This window comes from Hippocampus guttulatus, chromosome 3, assembly GCF_054856545.1.
Source record: "Hippocampus guttulatus isolate MCC_2025c chromosome 3, RoL_Hgut_1.0, whole genome shotgun sequence".
Lineage (NCBI taxonomy): Eukaryota > Metazoa > Chordata > Actinopteri > Syngnathiformes > Syngnathidae > Hippocampus > Hippocampus guttulatus.
In genome coordinates this window covers 25,797,738-25,804,644 of record NC_141263.1, presented here as the reverse complement: position 1 = coordinate 25,804,644, position 6,907 = coordinate 25,797,738, and positions in this window count along the sequence as shown.

Sequence of the window (6,907 nt, the reverse complement as noted above, 5' to 3'; positions counted from 1 at the left end):
TGGCGGCCATTTGATCGGAAATGTTTTCAACGTACTAGCATTATAACGTAGAGATTCGTTATGTCCCTCGAGTTACGTTGTAACGAGGTTGAACTGTAAAATGTTCTCCCTGTATGAAATGAAACGCAACTCTGCATGCCTACTACATCAACTAATTACTTGTACTTATGCAGTAAATTGCAATTCAAGAATATCTTCAAATTATCCTCAAACTCAGCTCACTAAGTGAATTGTGCTGGGAAAAAAAAAAAATCCAAAGCAATGGTGTTAATGAGCCCCACAACATCTCTATCAAGGATTTTGTGTGTTTTGACAGAACATTGCAGTCAAAGTTCATCTTCAGCTGCTTTATGAGCTCTCTGAACGCGTTGCTTTCTCGAGTGGGAGCGTGGCTGCTTAAGATTGTATTGACAGATAAATGGAAGAGTGTTGGCCTCGTCGCAAAAATCGCGTAATTAGATTTGAATTAGTCATTTGAAGGACTCGTATTTATTTTACCGTTGCCTCCGTGAAACACGAAAATTGTGACTGCAGGTACTCAGGTCATGTGTGAGGCAGGAAACAAATGACAGTAAATGAAGTAGCGGGATACTTTGAACTAACCATTCATCAGTTCATGCATCCGTCATGTTCCGCAGCGCTTGTCCTCGATAGACTCATAGGTGAGTCGTAGCTGATGCCGGCTGACTTTGGGCCACAGGCAACGTACAGGTTGGCAGCCAGTCGCAAGGCACCACACACATAAAACCACAATCCCGCACGTGTAGAACCAAGTACATAGAACGTACCGGAACCAGTCTCTCTGTTTTTCACGACAACACCTCATGACTATCCCAACTCGGATGAGGTTGCCTGTAAAAATTTTATAAATGCACATGCGTGTTAAGTGCTTTCTGGATAAGACCCGAGTGGACCTGGATATCTTGTTCCTTTCCAACACTGCTGACTACTCGCCTTGGGATGCGTAACGCTTGCAGGTCTTTTGAGAGCAACTTGATGAGTATGATGTCAACGTAAAGCCGGTGAATAGTTTTGAAAAGTTGACGCCGTTCCCCAACATGTCACCGGTTTCACCTCTGACCGAGCTCTCCGTGTTCCCTTCTTTTTTTTTGAGCGCAACAGTGTATGACGAGACAGTTGCGGGACCTTGAGCGCCGACGACACGCAGGGGGCCCGCCTCTGCTGAATCAGCTGCTGTGGAACATCAGCGCCTCTGCTGATCCTGCGCCGACGACGGCCCGCCGAGGCCACCGATGACATGTGGCCCAAGACGCCCGACCCCCCCGACGAGAGCACTTGATGGCCCAAGTAACCTTTTGCATGAGTGCACTCAATCTGGCACCGCAGACATGGTGCAGACAGGGGGCATTAGGTGGGATTATCACCCCCACTGCCCTTTGTTGTTGGGATGTCCATCCCTCGCCAACTCGCCCTGACCCCTCCCCTAACCGCCCCCCCCCCCTCTTTCCGCCCTGGCACTGCTACACAGAGAGGTCGTTCTCTGGAAGAGTGAGAGCGCAGTGCCTCACCTCTGTAGCGGACTTTCATGGCCACACGCGAGGACACTCTCACGCAAATCAAACCAGGCGCACAAAGAGACACAGCGTGGGTGAAGGTCCGCGGATGCTTTTCTCCGTAATGACGCCAAGCGCGGCTTTGGATTCGGCGCATCGTAGCCTTTGCTGAAATGTAAATTAGATCAAATGAATCTCTAACTTGGCCGGTTTCTGAAAAAATGTTACTATCCTCCAAGAAATGTGTCGAGGCTTCCAACTCGGCGCTGAGACTGATTACTCGAATTTGAAAACTCGATATCCTCACAGGATTTGCAATGAAGCCACACTATCCTACCATCGTTCGTAGTCACCGGAGAAATCACAAGTCCAGAACTAATCAATTTTCCATTAGCAGGAGGCCGATCTGCCGGCTGAATTTCACATGCTTGGAATACTTTGCTAAGCTTGACGATGAGGAAGTCGAGAGAAGATTTTCATGCATTTCATGTGACAGAACAAGGATGAGACGTGACCCAAATGGCCGAGGTCCACTGAGTAATGCGACAGTGAAATGCCCAGAGGCTAAAGGGGAGCACATTTAAACCGGTATGGAAGGCTCGGCCAAGGCTTTGGAGGATGGAAGCACCGGTTCCATCTGCTGTGTGAAGGCTGAGCGTCAAACTCATCAAACCAAAATGTCTTTCACATGCAAAGACAGGTCGAATATTACATTGTGTAAAAAAAACAAAAAAAAGAGCCTTGCCTTGAGGCTCAACCATAGTCTGATCTGATAAATAAAACGAGGTTTGCTCACTGTTCCTCTAGAGAAGCTTTCCAGCAACCGGAAAAATTTTGGTTTCGGGCCCCAAGGTCACATGAAAGTGTTCTCCTGCATGATGTCGAAGTCCCTTCATCCAGGTTGCAAATGATTCAATGACTTCCAAGGCAGCATCGTTCAACATCAGTGCTTCCATGAAGGGGCTTTGGAAAATGCCTTTGGAGTATCTCAAGGTTGGAAGACGCTGTCGTGATGTGTATTGATTTGATCAGTCCGCTTGTATTTTGCTCCTTGGTTTCTTTGTCTTCGTCAGTTCATTGTTGTTTCTTCCTGTCACTCGTCATGTACCTTTTTTCATTTTATGGTTGGTTACTTTAAATCTTGTTTTGGGGGGATTTGTGTGAGTCGTGTATTTTTGGTAATTTGTTTTGACTTTTTGTTCTTTGGAAAAAAAAAAAATATATATATATATATATATCCATCCATCCATCCATCCATTTTCCGAACCGCTTGATCCTCACTAGGGTCGCGGGGGGTGCTGGAGCCTATCCCAGCCATCTCCGGGCAGTAGGCGGGGGACACCCTGAAACAGTTGCCAGCCAATCGCAGGGCACACAGAGACGAACAACCATCCACGCCCACACTCACACCTAGGGACAATTTTAGAGCGTCCAATCAGCCTGACATGCATGTTTTTGGAATGTGGGAGGAAACCGGAGCACCCGGAGAAAACCCACGCAGGCCCGGGGAGAACATGCAAACTCCACACAGGGAGGCCGGAGCTGGAATCGAACCCGGTACCTCTGCACTGTGAAGCCGACGTGCTAACCACTGGACTACCGGGCCGCCTATATATATATATATATATATATATATATATATATTTTTTTTTTTTTTTTTTTTTTTTAGATGACTCCTGCAACCCAGTCTTGCCTCTCTGCTTCCCAACGCAAATACCATCAAAACCAGAAACCAAATGCTGTTTTCATTTTAGAAGTCTCTGAATGGCGAGATAAAATAGGATGAGGGCAGAAATTCGTGGTCCTGTTGGTATCACCACTGCCTCACCAAAGGAAATACCGTATTTTCCGCATTATAAGGCGAAACCTTATAATTATAATTATAATTATATTATAATTATATACATATATATAGAATTATAATTATAAGGCGCACCTTCAATGAATGGCCTATTTTCAAACTGTTTTCAAATATAGCATTATAAGGCACATAGAATAGAAGGCAAAATAGTTGGTTATGTTATGCATCCACTAGATGGAGCTATGCTAAAGGGAATACAATACAATACAGCTTTATTTGTATCGAGCCTTCACAATCGCTGCCACTGTAAAAAAGGGCTTTACAGAACATTCAAAATACTACGTCCAAGGAATCCGAATATTGATCCAAATATAAGGCACATCGGATTACAAGACGCACTGTCGGCTTTTGAGAAATTTGAATGCTTTTAAGGTGCACCTTATAGTGCGGAAAATACGGTCACTAAATCAAATTGTCTGCTCGGCTGGTTCTTGCATAAAATGGATGCGTTGTGTACATACTTTTCTTTAAGCCGAGTGAAAACAGTCACCGTCGTAAAACCGTGAACTCTATGGGTACTCTAATTGTTGATTAACATTTTGACATGCTGCCATACAAGTAAAAGAGAGGTCAACCACACGTTAAAACAAGTGAAGTAATTTAAAAGTATTTGAAGTCTTTGAAGATGGCTGGCATGACGAAGAGGGAACAGGAAGGGGATGGCATGACAAAACTTTCACCAAGTATTGTTGCGATTGCTTTTTGTCGACAGATTTGCGGTTGATTTGTTGATATCGACAGTATTGTATTGTGTGGATCTCAACATTTTATACTTAACAATTGTGAACTGTGTAATTGTGAGTTGTTGGCAAGCTTATTAGCTTTCTGTGGTAATAAACAAAAAGATACACGACTGGGATTAATCCCGATTCGAATTGATTTGATGACTAGCGTAATGTCACTTTTGAGGCGCGTTGTTCCAACGCAACCCCAGATTGTTTCCTTATTGAGGCAATTTGGAAGTTCCACTGTACTCGATCATGTTATCCCAGATTGTGACAATATTAAGCGCACACGGGCAAGAGGAAGCGGTATAAAATTGCATTCACCTTTTTCATTCCTTTGGCCAAGCTCAACTGATTTTACTGCAGCCGGCCGGATTCCAAATCAGCCGGGGGTCACGATGTAATGCCTCCCCGCAGATCCTCTCTCTTTTGACCATCCTGCGGAGCCACAAAATAATCCTCTCTTGTCATTTGGCTCCGTCCCTGAACCCCGAAGATGAAGCTCTTGTCCTCCCTGAACTCTGACAGACAATCTGAGTGTCTTCGCCCGGGACGTAATTTAGCTGCCTTTATCTGGCGCCATTCGTCAACTCCGCCCTTGCAGGTCCTCTCTTTCACTCGGGCGTAACTGCTCATATTCACGCTGATCTACTTAACTGTCTTCAAAGACAGACTCATTCCACTTGATTGCAACCCCCCCGACCATCACCACCTTCACGCGTCAATTAGTGTCATCGTGCAGGAAGCTAAAGGAGTCAAGCAGGTTATTTACTCATAGGCGCTTGTGTTTAGCGTTGACCTTCAACCAAGAAATGCAGACTGCGACCCTGTCATTGAACTCCTAATGGGCGGCAGCCACGAAGAAGTGTGGGGAACTATTAAATGTGGGGAAAGATCCAGGCTAACAACAATTTGATGAAGGCCTTTACTCCATCAATGGTCTTCAAGTGTTTGGGCGTGACATTTCCAAGAGGCAGGGTTGTATGAGAACAAGTTCAACAAACGAAAGTTCATGAACTTGGTTGCCATGTTGGCTCAGTTTGAAAGATTAGGCCAGCGTGTTGAGCAGTGGGGCACCCAAAGGCCGGAAGTCGGGTCTTAGACTATTTTCAGGGTCGGCAATTCGTTGCCGATGAATCGATTGTTTTCCACATTTTGGCCACCGACAGTGGATTCCAGGACTGTTTTGATTAAGTTTCGGCTCCAGCTGGAGGGAAGGGTGTTTCCCTCCAGCAGGTGCACATGTTCCGCGTTGCTTCATCAAGCCTTGCCAAGTATTTAAGGACTGCCAAGCTGCCTCGTCTCTTGTCGGATTATTGACCTTGCTCGTCATAGTGCTTCAAGTGTTGTTTTCTAGACCTTCGCGGTACTCTGCGTAGTCGCTCTCGTTATTCATAGATTATAGTTTGTAAGTACAGTCATACCTCGGTTTTTGACCATAATCCGTTCCAGAAGGCTGTTCGAAAACCGATTTGTTCGAAAACCGAAACCACGCTCTTTTAAAAAAAATAATAATAATTATTGAACACGTCTGCTCACAATGGAATGCTACAAGAGGAAGCGTCACTTCCTCATGTAAGTAAAGCGGGAGAAGTCAAGTGGCGTATTCAAATGCGCTCAGTTTGGTCGAGAACCAATTTTCAGTCGTAATGCGAAGCATAAAAAACTCAATTTTTGGCCAAAAACCGATTTGGTCAAGAACAGAGACGTTCGAAAACCGAGGTTTGACTGTACTTTTATTTTCTCTTATTGCGCTTGATCTTTGGCTTCGCGTAATTGACTTCTTGACATTTTGTTGGTTTATTCTCGGTGTTCTCTCGTAGCTTGCCTTGTGCCTGTCATGATTCGGTTTGGGACCAAACAGGTGACACATTAGGGCTCCCCCTGCAGCTGCACACCTGTTGGTCGTTAGGTAATTAGTTCTATAAAAGGACTCCCGCCCGACCACTCATTGTTGGGTCATTGTTGCTGTTGGCTACTGTCATGTTTGTTTGGTGCTCTTTGCTACTGTCATGTTTGTTGCTGTTTCCTTGCTGCTGTCATTTTTGTTTGTTCAGTCATGTTTTGGTCATGTTTTTGTTATAAAGAGTTTTTAGTTTCTGCCATGGTTTTTGTTTGTTACTTTGGATTTGTTTTGTTCTTAGGACTTTGTTTTGGATTTAGTTTTCTCTGTTTTAATACAATTTGTCAAGTACACCCTGCTCCTCCCTCTTGCCTGCTTTTTGGGGTCCACCACCACCTTGCTATGTGACAGTGCCTTTTGTTTATGCATTGTTTCTCCTGGCTCCTTGTGAGCAGCGATTTTCTGGTTGTCCTTTGTCTGTGCGCTTTTCTGTAAATAAATATTTTTGTTGTCGCACTTTGTCTGAGGCTGCATTTCTGGAATCCAAAAACATTTTTCGGTTCGGTCCAGAACCTGACATCAGCTCTGCAGCATTCAGCCCTATAAACAGGCACGCACACACACACACACACAGGACAGGATAAGCAGTCAGAGGCAATTGAAAATAGAGGAAGCAGGGTCATCCAGTAAAAACATGTACAAGGGGATATTGGACAATGGAGAGAAGCTCCCGTTTAAGACTGTGTGATTTAATGTTTATGAAGCCTCATTCACACTTCCGACGGAGCACATTTGTACACTTACTGAACTGAGCTGAAGTATGTTTCTAATGTATTTCAGAAAAAGCGTCCCGAATTGGGGAAATTGACAGCAAATGCAAAAGACTGCAACTTGGTCAAAGTTATACCTGCTTCATCTTGGTGGGAGTGTTTTTTTTTTTTTAAAGCTTTCGGCAGCACAAAAT